At 51.6% G+C, this 13,990-nt stretch overlaps 1 long non-coding RNA gene across 1 annotated transcript; it reads left to right on the top strand.

Moving 5' to 3' along the window:
• The first annotated feature begins 568 nt into the window (after positions 1-568).
• On the top strand, positions 569-13,987 carry LOC123350135. The gene is made up of 3 exons (XR_006573712.1): positions 569-1,110; positions 9,680-9,927; positions 12,727-13,987. It is a non-coding gene; the product is annotated as an uncharacterized LOC123350135 (long non-coding RNA).
• The last annotated feature ends 3 nt before the right edge of the window (positions 13,988-13,990 follow it).

Here is a 13,990-nt window from a genome sequence, read left to right as displayed (position 1 = left end):
CTAGAAGACAGAGTGTCAGGCATTTAGGTGCACTGGCCCCTTCCTCTGCAGCAATCACACACCCTGATCCCACCACCTAGATATTAAGAACTGCAGGGGGGACACTGAGGCACCAACACAGTATTCAGAGAAAACATTAAGAACATTCCCAGTTCATCACATCTCTCCCCCCTTCGAGACCGAACTGAGCGGGGTCACTCCAGCCAATGACCTGGGGAAGTTTGAACCCACCAACGTTCCCATGGATGCCCCAGCATCTCTCCCATTCCTTGGTGTGAGTTACACCAGGACAGTCCAGTTTCTTTGCTTGAATGTGCTTGATGGCACTCGCAGGCCACATGTGGGAAGGTTTATGCGGCCTGAACACTGGGGTCCTGTCCCCACAGCCCATTGTCCTCCCACTGGCCACAATCATCTGTGACTCCTGAGCTGGGTCCTCTGGTCCTCAGCTCCCCAGTCACTGGGGTCTCCATCCTCCAGGCCATCAGCTGGGGTCCCAAGTTCCCTGTCCGGTCCTGTGTAACAACAAACTCCCTCTCCCCTCACCTCATTAAACCAGTAACACCCAGGGATACTGAGTCCCACTCCCTCCGTATGCAACCCACTGGAAAACCAAGGCAAACACAAGAAAATCCCCCACTTCATCACAGCTATGTCTGGGTGACCCCCCTGCCTCCGAGCCCCATGGGCAGGCAGTGCCAACCCTGGTAGGGGACAGACTCCTAGAGAGGCCGAAAGACGGGTGGACTGAATTGGGGTGGAGGGGAGGCGGGGGGGGGGTGTCTCCTCTGTTTAACTCCTGTCTCTTGTTCAAAGCAGGGCGTGAATTTCTCAAACCCACCATCTGGGTGATCGCCAGCACGGTGGTGGCACTCGGGGGAAGCATCACCATCCGCTGTGCGGGTTGGTACCCGGGCATGACGTTCTTTCTGCGTAAAGCTGGACACCTGAACCTGCAGGTGCGGCTGGTACCTGATGGGACCGTGGCTGAATTTCCCATCCCCAATGTCACCCGGGAAGATGGAGGGAGCTACACCTGTGACGGTCACTCAATAACAGATCAGAGTCACTGGTCGTATCTGAGCAACCCCGTCGAGATCATTGTAGCAGGTGAGGGGCTCGGCTCAGCATCCCGGCTCCCAGCCCCACACCCAGCTAGACCGTCAGGGGGTCTCTGCGCTGACAGGACGCTTAGAGTCAGGCCCTGTCCTGAGCCCTGGGACCAGCAGAGGGGACGCCCAGCCAGGGATGCAGTCACTGGGGGCTTCTCCAGCCAGGGGAGAGCAGCAGCTCCTGGAGGTTCAGGGCTGAGGGAGGGGGGGATCCCTGCCCCCAGGGGAGCTGCAGAGCAGGGGGACCTTTCCCAGCCAACACATCAGTTAGGGGGTGATGGACGGAGCTGAAGGTTATAAACCTCAGTGTATAGTACAGACTTGCACTGTGCCCTACAAGTCAGTGGTGATGCTGTGGACAGAACCCAGGAGTCCTGGCCCCCATCCCCCTGCTCTCTCCACTAGACCCTGTTGGTGGCACCAGGCATGGCCCACTATTAACAGAAGGGTGGAAAACAACAGTGCCAATGAGGCCTCCCTGTATTAGGCCTAAATAAACCAAAGTTGCCTTACGCTTGCCCACAGTGCGCCCATGTTTAAACTCGGATCGACCTTACAAGTCAGTAACCGAGAATGGAATGTGTTATCAGTGCAGCACTGATACCAGAAGGCAATTCCTGCTTGCACCTGGATAGCACAGAGGGAGTTAAGCAAAATAACCGGTCGGGAAAAAGTTACTAACGAGATGATGTATTTTCTGCCAAGTATGATTTAACCTGTTTAGAGTAATTGCTACTTTATAATGTATCTGCTGTATGGGAACTAGGAGGGAGGGAAGAAGAGGGGGGGGGAAGGGGGAGCTGGGTAGTGGGGGTAATAGAGATGCTTAGCTAAAATCATGTATAAAGAGAGAAAGCTGCTTGTATGGAGGGTGCTCGATTTGAGACTTATCTGCCTCCGAGCACCGGGTTTTGAGATCTCAAATAAACCTTTTTTTTTGCTTCTCCACCTTGGTGTGTCTATTGGAGCGAAGCACACCGGACAACGAACCACTGTTGCTGTCGCCTCGGGCCTTTGTGCCGGCAACAGTTTTGGCGTCCCTGGGTGGGCTCGAGGCTAAATTTAGCCTTGCCCGGACCCCTCCTGGAGGTCGACAGATTGCGGCGACGACCGACGCCCAGCGCGCACCGGTGACTTCATCGGGGGCCTCGGCGGAGACGTGGTGTGGTCGACCCCGGAGGGCACTACGGTGCAACGCTCTCAGATAGTGGAGAAGCAGCTGCGGGCGACGGTGGGGAACCGGTCTCGTGGATAAGGTAGGAACAGTCCAGTGCTGTTAACCTTTTGTTTGCCTGTTAAGACCTGGGGACGCCCAGTGTCTTCCCATAGGTATGGGGCAGGGACAGAGTACAGGCAGGGTACGGTGTACACCCTTAGAATGCATTCTGATGAATTGGAAAGTGTTTGGAAAAGATCCATTGACTAAAAGTAAACTAAAAAGATTCTGTACAGTAGACTGGCCTCAGTACCAGCTAGAGGGCCAGGAGAGGTGGCCACCGGAGGGATCACTTAATTACAACACGATCCTTCAATTAGCTTTGTTTTGTCAGCGAATGAATAAGTGGAATGAACATATGTATGTACAGTTGTTTATGTTGTTAAGAGATAGGTCAGATCTGTTGCAAGAGTGTAATTTGACTCCGACAGGCTCGGTAGTCACTGCTGTTAGTTCCCCGAACCCCTCCCTGGTTGTAATGGCAGAGTCGGTGTCCCCTTCGGCTCCTACACCCCCACCATATAAAGACCAGGTGCCTCGGGTTCCAGAGATTGCTCCTTCAGTGGGACTTTATCCGTTGATTACTGAGACTGTGGTGGCCCGCCCGGGAGCGGAGGGGCGCCGGGCCACTACTATGCTAGTTTACTCGCATGTGCCTTTTAACCCAGTGGACCTAGCAGCCTTTAAGGCACAGGCAGGGGAATTCTCCACGAATCCCAGCAAGTTCATTTCGGTTTTTGAGGGATGTTTTGCCAGCCATAAGCCTGACTGGGATGACTGTAATATCCTTATGAGGACCCTGTTGTCTGAAGTGGAGAGGAACCAGGTTATAGCTAAGGCAAGGGAAGAAGCACAAATAAGGCATGATCAGGATCAGGTTCATGTCCCCATTCCTGCTGTCATGGTCCCCACAGCAAATCCTGGGTGGAATCCTAATGATCCACTGGATCGGACCCGCCTCACCGTGTATAAGGAGCTGCTTTTGCACGGACTCCGGCACTCAGCTGTTTGCCATAACAATTGGGCCAAACCTTACGAGCTCATACAGGAGCCTAAGGAAAGTCCGGTCGCTTTTCTGCAGCGTATCCGGGATGCCATTCGGCAACACACTAACGCAGACCCTGATGCTGAGGCAACTGAGGCAATTATAAAGGGTATCTTTACCAGCCGTGCGGCCCCTGACATTAAAAAAAAATTGCAGAAAAAGGAGGATTTGATGGGCATGTCTGTGGCACAGATTTTGGAAACTGCAAACAAGGTTTACAGCCTCAGAGAGGGAGAGAAGGAAAAGAGGCAAGTGAAGATGATGGTTACAGCAGTTCAGGCTGGTGACAAAAGGAAGTTTCAGGAAGGAGGTGGAAGGGGCCGGGGAATGAGAGGCCATGGACGTGGGCGCCCTGGCTCACAGAAAAGGCGTTTGGGTCGCAATCAGTGTGCCATATGCCGGAAGGAGGGACACTGGAAAAATGAGTGCCCCGAGAGGGAAGATACCCCTATGATGGCAGCAGAGAATCAAGACTAGGGGTGTCAGGGGAGACGGACTATCCTGCCCCCAGAACCCCGAGTAAAAATGCGGGTGGGAAATTCGGAAATAGACTTTTTAGTAGACTCTGGAGCAGCTCGAACCGCTGTAAATCAACCCCTTCAGCTGCCTGTGGCAGATTCCCTCACTGTGGTCGGTGCTACAGGAAAAGGAATTAAGTGTCCAGTGTATGCTCCAGCAGAATGTGCTTTGGGAGACAGAACTCTCTCCCACAAGCTGGTTTACCTCCCCGACTGTCCAACGCCTCTACTGGGACGGGATCTGCTTTGTCGCTTAGGTGCCACCCTGCACTTCACCCAAGATGAAATCACCCTCACCCTGCCCCCAGAGAATGCCTGGATAATGACTCTTGCAGTTGAGCCCTCAGCCATGCAAGCCCCAGAGTGGAGCCAGTGGGAGGACCAGGTTTTTCCTCTAGTATGGGCATCGGGGGCCCCAGGAAAGGCAGCACATCACACCCCCATTAAGGTTCAGCTCCTGCCAGGAAAAGGTCCGGTGCGAATCAAGCAGTATCCGATCAAGAGGGAGGCCAGAGAAGGGCTGCAGGAAACTATAAATCAGTTTCTGAAGTATGGGGTACTGCGAGAATGCCAGTCAGCCTGGAACCCCCCCATCCTGCCTGTTCGAAAGCCCAATGGTACCTATCAGCTGGTCCAGGACCTGAGGGCAGTTAATGGACGGGTTAAGACTCTGCACCCCCTTGTTCCAAACCCGTATACACTGTTGGCATCTATAGGGGGGCAGTACACCCACTTTTCGGTCCTAGACCTGAAAGATGCTTTCTTCACAATTCCGGTCGACACACAATCCCAGGAGATTTTCTCCTTCGAGTAGGAAGACGAGAAAAGGGTTAAGAAACAACTTTGCTGGACTGTTTTAGCACAGGGATTTAAAAACTCCCCCACCCTTTTCGGCCAGGCTCTGGCCAAAGACCTGGAGGAGTGGAATACTCCGGACGGGATCCTCCTCTTGCAGTATGTGGACGACCTGTTAATTGGGGCGGTGGGATTAACCCCTTGCCTCCACGCCACTGTGAGCCTCCTGAACTTTGTTGGGCTCCGAGGATACCGGGTAGCTCGGAGCAAGGCTCAGATTGCCCTCTCAGAAGTACAGTACTTAGGATTTCACATAAGACAGGGGGAAAGGCAGCTTTCAAACGAAAGGAAGGAAGCTATCTGTCAAATTCCTGTCCCAAGCAATCGTAAACGGCTCAGGGCTTTTCTGGGCATGGCAGGCTTTTGCAGAATATGGATCCCAGAGTTCGGACTGTGGGCTAAGCCCTTGTATGAATGTGTTAAGGGAATGGATCACGACCCCTTTCACTGGTCCTCAGAAGCTGACAAGGCATTTAAAGTGTTAAAGAGAAAGCTAATGGAAGCCCCTGCACTCGGTCTGCCAGACCTCTTTAAGCCGTTTCAACTGTATGTGCATGAAAGAAAGGGAGTGGTTCTAGGGGTGCTTACTCAATTATTAGGCAACTGGAAACGTCCTGTGGCATATTTCTCTAAACAGCTGGATCAAGTTGCCAAGGGTTGGCCAGCATGCTTGCGAGCAGTCGCAGCAACTGCCCTGGTGCTTAGTGAAGCAGAGAAACTGACTTTGGGGGGGAACCCCTCACATGGTTCAAGCCCTGCTGGACAGGGTGGTCTCTGGCTCACGCAGGCTCGGGTAGCTCGGTACCAGGCTAAACTCCTAGAAAATCCTGAAGTTACCCTGCAGACCTGCCCCACTCTTAACCCAGCCACTATGTTGCCAGAAACAGAGGAGCAGGAACACGACTGTTTAGAAATCATAGATGCCCAGTACTCCAGCCGTTCAGACTTAAAAGATCAGCCACTCCCCAATGCAGACTATGAGTGGTACACTGACGGCAGCAGCTTTGTTACAGATGGGCAAAGGAGGGCGGGCTACGCTGTTGTAACTCTCCACGAGACTGTGGAAGCGGAGGGTTTGCCTGCCGGAACATCAGCCCAGCTGGCTGAATTGGTAGCTTTAACCCGTGCACTCGAACTGTCAAAAGGAAAAAGAGTTAACATTTTTACTGATTCCAGATATGCCTTTGGAGTGCTACATGCTCATGCAGGTCTCTGGAAGCAAAGAGGAATGCTTACAGCTCAAGGGTCCCCGGTCAAGCATGGGACACAAATTCTCCAGCTTCTGGAAGCGGTACAGCTCCCCTCAGAGGTAGCAGTGGTGCACTGCAAAGCCCATCAAAGAGAAGACCAGGACGTAGCCAAGGGCAACGCCAGGGCCGACAGGGAAGCCAAGCGAGCTGCCACCCTGGAACCATTGGAAGCTGAGGAGGCCCATGTGCATGCCCTCATCCCATCAGTGGGTGAGCTCCCAGCCCCTCAGTACTCTCGTGAAGAAAGGAATCTGGCCGACTCACTTGGGCTCCAGGAAAAGGAGGGATGGCTCCACTCCACAGAAGGAAAAATCCTCCTACCTAAAAGCCTGATATGGCCAGTACTACAGAAACTACATCAGACCACTCACGCTGGAAGGGAGGCTCTCACCCAGCTTATGAATAAGTATTTTCTAACCTCTGGGTTGAGACCCCTGGCTTCTCAGGTACAGGCTGAATGTTTAGTCTGTCAAAAGAACAACCCTCGACCAGGAGTGTCAGTGCCACCAGCCGCTCTGGAACCTACCCCAGGGCCAGGATTGGTGTGGCAAGTAGACTTCACTGAATTCCCCCGAACCCAAGGGTTCAGATACCTCCTCGTCATGGTGGATCGATTCAGCGGATGGCCTGAAGCCTTCCCATGCCGTAACAACACTGCCAGAACGGTAGCTCTCAAGTTTGTCAAGGAAATTATTCCTCGCTTTGGACTCCCCCAGTGGATGGAATCTGACAACGGAACACACTTCACATCACAAGTCATTCAGGGGATTTCGGATGTTCTACAGATCACCTGGAAGCTCCACACTCCATGACGACCACAGGCCAGTGGAGTAGTGGAACGTACTAATCAGACACTCAAGCGGCATCTCTCAAAGGTCTGCCAAGAGGCCTCTCTTCGGTGGCCTGATGCCTTACCCCTTGTCTTGCTCCGAGTTCGTGCTCTCCCAAAGGGCAGGTTAGGGCTTAGTCCCTTCGAGATTATGTTTGGGAGGGCATGGCCTATGAATGGTACACCGGTTCTGTTAGGGGAGTGGGAGGTAGGCTGCGGTTTCTTATCTCAGTACATGTGCTCTCTGTCTGCTGTTCTCTGTTCTCTCCACAGGTATACCAAAGACTTGCAGCCTCTCCCGCTGGATGCCCCTGTCCACTCCCTGCAGCCTGGTGACTCCGTTCTCGTTCGTACCTGGAAGGACGAGCCTCTCCAAGAGAAGTGGAAGGGACCTCACACCGTCCTGCTGATCACCCACACAGCAGCAAAGGTCGAGGGATACAAGAACTGGATCCACTACTCCCGTCTGAAAGCAGTGCCAGCTCCTGAACGGTGGACCGTCCAACCTGCGGAGAAGACTGCCAACGACGATCTGGGACTTAAACTGTTATTCAGGCGACAGTAAGGCCTGTTGGGAATGCCCTTGACCCATTTGGACAGTTACAGCACACTCCCCGTGAACACTCTGAACGTTGGCTGTGTTTATTTTCACAGGGCCAGCCTAACCTGTGGGCTTGGTCCCTTTTGTTTTTAATCTGCTTGTTATTAGTAGTAGTAATTTTGTGGGTATTTGGGGAATTGTAATTGTTAGGCCTTAGGATCACTTGCTCAGTATGGATCCAGGCCTAGGGTTTGCCACAGCGTTACTCTTTGCTATGGGAACACTCCTCTCGTTAACTCCCGTTTCTCCCCAGGCACATGCGGGATGGAGGGGAATTCCTAACAAATTAGAGTCAAATACATATGAGAACCTGAAGATTTGCTTTGCCCAAGAGTTTAATCTCTCTAACTGCTCCTCCGTAAACTTTGTACCCCCCGTGCCCCGAAGGTCCCTATGTACCCTCTCATTGACAGCCCCAGCTCCATGGAACTCAATTACATTTTGTCCACAGTATATGAGAACACTCAGCCAAAGGTTTGTTGAGTATTCTCAAAGGAGGGAATTGTTGGTGGCACCAGGCATGGCCCACTATTAACAGAAGGGTGGAAAACAACAGTGCCAATGAGGCCTCCCTGTATTAGGCCTAAATAAACCAAAGTTGCCTTACACTTGCCCACAGTGCGCCCATGTTTAAAATCGGATCAACCTTACAAGTCAGTAACCGAGAATGGAATGTGTTATCAGTGCAGCACTGATACCAGAAGGCAATTCCTGCTTGCACCTGGATAGCACAGAGGGAGTTAAGCAAAATAACCGGTCGGGAAAAAGTTACTAACGAGATGATGTATTTTCTGCCAAGTATGATTTAACCTGTTTAGAGTAATTGCTACTTTATAATGTATCTGCTGTATGGGAACTAGGAGGGAGGGAAGAAGGGGGGGGGGAAGGGGGAGCTGGGCAGTGGGGGTAATAGAGATGCTTAGCTAAAATCATGTATAAAGAGAGAAAGCTGCTTGTATGGAGGGTGCTCGATTTGAGACTTATCTGCCTCCGAGCACCGGGTTTTGAGATCTCAAATAAACCTTTTTTTTTGCTTCTCCACCTTGGTGTGTCTATTGGAGCGAAGCACACCGGACAACGAACCACTGTTGCTGTCGCCTCGGGCCTTTGTGCCGGCAACAACCCCACTCCCCTCCCAGAGCCGGGGAGAGAACCCAGGAGTCCTGGCTCCCAGCCCTCCCAGCAGAGAAGCCAGGGAGTGAATGGACCCTGGAGACTGGACTCTTTGTGATGGGAGCACCTCGCGGTTTTCAAACGTATCCTTCCTTGTGGAGTGGCCTCAGTATTGGGGGATCTCAGGCCGAGCGCCCACAAACCGAGACACCCACCGTTAGTGGAGACCTCTGCAAACACTGGCCTCAATAGTGCTGGATCCTTTGTGTTGGGGAAGCATGTAGGGCCCAGTCTTGATCAGGGCCCCATTGTGCCAGGCGCTGCATAAACACAGAGTGAGGAGACAGTCCCTGCCCCTAGGAGCTCACTAAGGAAAGTGAATCTGTCTGTGCCTCAGTTTCCTCCTGTGTAGAATGCGGATAATGACCCCTTCCTGCCTCCTGGGGGGGTGGCAGGTTGACTCCTTCCTATGCGGCGCTCAGGCCCTGCAGTGCCGGGCATCAGAGACCAGCCTGTGAGTCTCTCTGTGTCCAGGGCAGGCCAGATAAAATGAACGAGGCAGGGGCCAGACACGGTTATATACAGTCACAAGAACAAAGGAGCTGAGGCTCGGTGTCTGTGGGGCTGGGAGCCCAGCTGCAGGAGGGGATGTGGTTTGCTGGGAGCTGCAGGGAGCTGGCTTTGCTCTGACCAGGGTAGATTTGGCTGGAGATTGCAGATGATGAGTTTGCCTTGATGGCCTGTTTTGCTTAGCAATGACACAGCAAGAAAAAAAATTTACTGGCTGGGGTAAACAGCCAGATTTACAACACTGTTAGATAAGAGAGTGCTTGCAAGGTCTGGGAAAAATACTTGCAGAAGCTGGTTTGAAGCAACTTGTACCTTTTTGAAGCTTATCAAGAAATAACAGTTGCTCTTTGTTTTTCTCTTGTATGCTGGGAAAGTGTAACTGGGAAGGTGCAGTGATGACGGGACGTAAGTGATGACGCCACGGAGCAGCTGATAAAACACAGTTTGAATCTGCAGAGGGGAGGGGCTGGTTCTGTGTGGAGAACGGGCTGGCTCTTTGTTGACGTGTGCATGCATTAATAAAGAACTTGGTATTTGGACTTTGCTGGTGTTGCCTGTCTCTCTTTGCAGTCAGACAACGCACCTGAACAGTCTGGGATAGAGAGAACCCCGACAGATTTGGCACTCCCGATGGGACCTGTCTGACTCTCGGGCGAGGGGGTCCGTCTCCGACGCAACGCAGCGCGCATCCTTCAATTGAGAGGAGCCTGGCCCAGGAGTCGGATCTCACGCATAAGGCGTCGTCCCATGAACCAGCCTGAGCCCGTTTAAATCCAGCAACGTCCACCTGCCCTTTGAGCAGGAGTCCCGGGACCTAGGTAACTGAGCGCTCGGTACAGGGAAATGGGACAAGGTGGCAGTAAATGCCTGGGGGATGCTCCGTTATCTCTCATTCTGAGAGATTGGAAGGATACATCCAGGACAACCGGATTGTCCAAGGCTACGATGAGAAATTTGTGTTGGATCCAGTGGCCGTCATGTACCTTTCATTTGTCCCCGACTAGAGACTGGCCAGAGGGTGGAACCTTTTCCACAGATAGGATGAACTCCTTAAGGGATATTTTGGTTGATCTTAGGCCGGGACTAATGAATTATTTGTTTGTGTGGTATAATTAGAAACCCACGGAGGGACGGGTAGCTTCTGAAGCTGTTTGTATGGAGAGCTCTTGTAAAAATCCCCCGCCGTATGCCCCAGAGTCACACCGGGAGGAGGACAGCTTTGTTCCTGTTCTTCCCCCTGTCCGGCGGAGTGCAAGGATTCAAGGACAGCAGGCTATTGACAGTTCAGGGACAGAGGAGAATCCAGGGGGAGGTCAGGGTGATGTTCCCTCGTCTTCAGAGGGATCAGGCAGCCCTACCCGCTCTGTGCAGCCTCCAGCCGGCCTTTTGCAAACTTGGCCAGGGGCTGCTTCTCAAACACTCCCAATATTACAGCAGCCCTCGTCCTCGCCCTTGTGGACCCCCACTAGGTTACTTAACTTCATGAGGGAGGATGTTTCTGAGACACCCCTGATAGTACAAGCCACGTTGAGAACTTATCCAGTTCCACTGGTTGCTGGGGCATATGAGATGCTTTTTATCCATACTCCGTTTGCAACTTCAGATTTGTTTAAGTGGCAGTGCACTATGCCTCACTTACGAGACAATCCTGAGGCAGTGGAAAGGATGCTCCGCACAATTTTTGCACTCATGTGCCCATTTGGGCAGATGTAAATCAGTTATTAGATACTCTCATGACAGAAGATGAAAGACAAAAAGTTAAAAAAAAATCTGCAGGTGCATTTGAATGCACCTTGGCCAATTGATGACCCTAATTGGAATCCCAACAATTCAGCTCAAAAGACAAAGTTGGATGGATTTTTTTAAAAGCTGTTTTGAATGGCATTAGAGACGCAGAAGAGGCTACTCCAAATTGGAGCAAGGTGACTGCTTGCATTCAGCGTCCGGACGAGCAGCCCTCTGACTTTTGTGCTCAACTACTTTGTGGAGTTACAAAGCATGGGAATTTGAATCCTGAAACTGATCATGGAAAGGAGATGGTTAAAATGGTTTTCAGGTCACAATGTGCGGAGGATATTGCAAAGAGATTTAGAGAGCATCCAGATGGTATGCAAGGGAAAAGTTTGCCTGAGGTAGTTAGCATTGTTACCAGAGTGTTTAATGGGAGAGAGAAGAAGAAAGAAAAAGAAAAACGGAAAAGCAGAAGGATGTAAAGGAGCGAGTGTCACTGTTGGCAGTAGCAATGACCGGGGGAAGGGAAAAGGTCACGGATGGAACAGAGGTGGATGGAGTGGATGGGAAAGAGGAGAAGCAGCGAGAGGCAGAGGACGTGGAGAAGGAGGTAGAAGTAGTGGTTGTCATTATTGTGGTGCAGAAGGACATTGGAAAAGAGAAGTTGTTTGTGAATGGATCTGCATTTGTTCGGGAAGGAATCCGACACTCTGGATACGCAGTTACTGATACGCAGACTGTATTAATAGGGGAAGCTCTTTCTCCCAGGGTGAGTGCCCAGGCTGTGGAGTTAAAAGCCCTCACCGCAGCCGGCCTTCACGCTAAAGGGAAAAGGGTTAATATTTGTACGGACTCAAAATATGCTTTTGGGGTGTGTCACGCCACGGGTGCAATTTGGAAGGAAGGAGGTTTCATTACCTCGTCTGGAGCTCAGATTGCCCAGGAAAAGGAAATTGCTGAACTGCTTCAATCCATTCAGGCTCCTGGGGAAATTGCGGTGATGCACTGCAGGGCTCATACCAGACAGACTGATCCCGTCGCAATTGAAGGGCACTTGGCTGACAGGGCGGCCAGGGCAGTGGCCCTACAGGGAGCCCCTCTAGCTCAATGGCAATTACAAGCTTCAGATACTGAAAAGGCACCATGGGAAAAGTGAGGTGCTACAAAAGGTTCACAGCAACACCCACCTAGGAGTGAATAAAATGGTTCAAATCGTTCTTAGCCAGTTTGTATCTCCTGGATTAGGTGAAATGGCCAGACGAGTACTGGAAAGTTGTATTCGTTGTCAGCAATGTACTCCTAAGGGAACACGCCAACAGGTGCCATCTGGTGGGCACAGATGGGCTTGTTGGTGTCACTAGGCATAACCCTCGGTAACTCGGGAGGGTGGAAGACCACGAGTGTCGATGAAGCCTTCCTGCTCTAGGCCTAAATGAACCAAAGCTCCTCCATGTTTGAACTTTAATCGACCTAAACAGCCAGCAGCAGAAAACGGAATGTGTAACAGTCAGTTATCAGTCGCAACACCGCTCAAACCGGTATAAAGCGGTAGTAATGAGGCCTGCATGGCTGAAGGGCAAGATAACAGATCAAAGGGAAAAGGACAAGATAACGGTTCAAAAGAAGAGTTACTAACGAGCTAGACTTATAGCCGCCAAGATGACTTAACTGTTTAATGTAACTGCTACAGGGGGAGGGAGGGGGAAAGGGGAAAGGGGGTGGGGGAAGAAGGGAAGAGCTTAGCTGAAGTAAAGTATAAAAAGAGAAAAATTGCTTATGTTGGGTGTGCTTGATCTGAGACGTGCCAAGTCTCCTTGCACCGCTTTGAGATCTCAAATAAACTTTGCTTCCTTCTCCACCCTGGCGTGTTCATTGACGCGAAGCAGACCGGGCCACGAACCCCGCTGTTGCTTTCCTCAGGCCCTCTGTGCCGGCAACAGGCTCCTAGACCCATGCAGCACATTCAAATTCATTTTACTGACTTACCCGCTCAGAAGGAAAGCCACTGCCAAAGCCGTTTGCAAGGTGCTTCTGAATGAGATCCTGCCAAGGTTTGGCCCTCCTGAAAAATTAATTCTGACCAGGGAACGCATTTTACAGCAAAAATGTGCAAGAAACTCACTGAAGCGGTTGGGCCAAAATGGGTTTTTCATGCCCCCTGGTATCCTCAGAGCTCGGGCCAGGTGGAGCATGTGAATGGAACTCTAAAGACCACCCTAACCAAGTTGTGTAAGAAACTTAAGATCAAATGGACTAAAGTTTTTCCTTTTGGCTTCGTATATTGTCTGGACTACCCCGAATTCCAGGACTAAGCTAGCACCCTTTGAGATACTTTTTGGACATGTACCACCTCTTTTTACTTCTCCGGTTTCAATACCTAGTGACCCTGATCTGCCTTGTGAAACAAAAACTTATGTAAAAGCTTTGCAGCAGCATTTAACTACATGACAACGGTACTCAGTGCAGTCTCAATCTTTACCGTTGTGGGGAGCTGTTCATTCCATTTCGCCAGGTGACCCAGTGTGGATCAAAGCTTACTGAAAGACTCCACTTCAACCCCAGTGGTTAGAACCATTCGAGACTATCCTGGTGAGCCCTCCTGCTGTTCGGGTCAAGGAACGTCCCGCTTGGATTCATCATACCAGAGTCAAACAGAGCCTCGCTAGGGAGCCCGACCTGGTAAAGGGTTACCCAGAAGCAGATGGCGTCAGACTTCGAGGGAGCCACACACGTTCACCCCACTGCGAACTGGGTGAGCCAGAAGCAGACGACCCCTGTGCCCAGGACAAATGGACTGCTACTCCTTTGGGCGACCTGAGGCTAAAATTCAAGAAGTAGACTGGTGCCCATTCCCCAAGGAATGGCAACGAACAGTCGCCTGGGGAGTTGGTGGACTCATTTGTGCATTGTTTGTTGTTTTTCTTTTGTGGTGGTTGAAGTAACTAGGGGATATGAACATAAGGCCTTTATTCGCTTTGCTCATGAAATGAAAGCCCGTATGCCAGCACTGAATAACATTTCACGTTGGGTATGCCCCTGTAGTGAGGCGGCCTGGCTCCCAGCCGCTCCTGAGAGGGATGAGCCAGAACAGCCGCCACAGTGGGCGGAGCCACTGCCGCCTGTCCCCGCCCCCCGGAAGTCAAGGGGCGG

This window comes from Mauremys mutica, chromosome 15 (genome assembly GCF_020497125.1).
Source record: "Mauremys mutica isolate MM-2020 ecotype Southern chromosome 15, ASM2049712v1, whole genome shotgun sequence".
Lineage (NCBI taxonomy): Eukaryota > Metazoa > Chordata > Testudines > Geoemydidae > Mauremys > Mauremys mutica.
The sequence above is the reverse complement of the archived record's forward strand: the minus strand, read 5'-3'. Positions and strand labels throughout refer to the sequence as shown.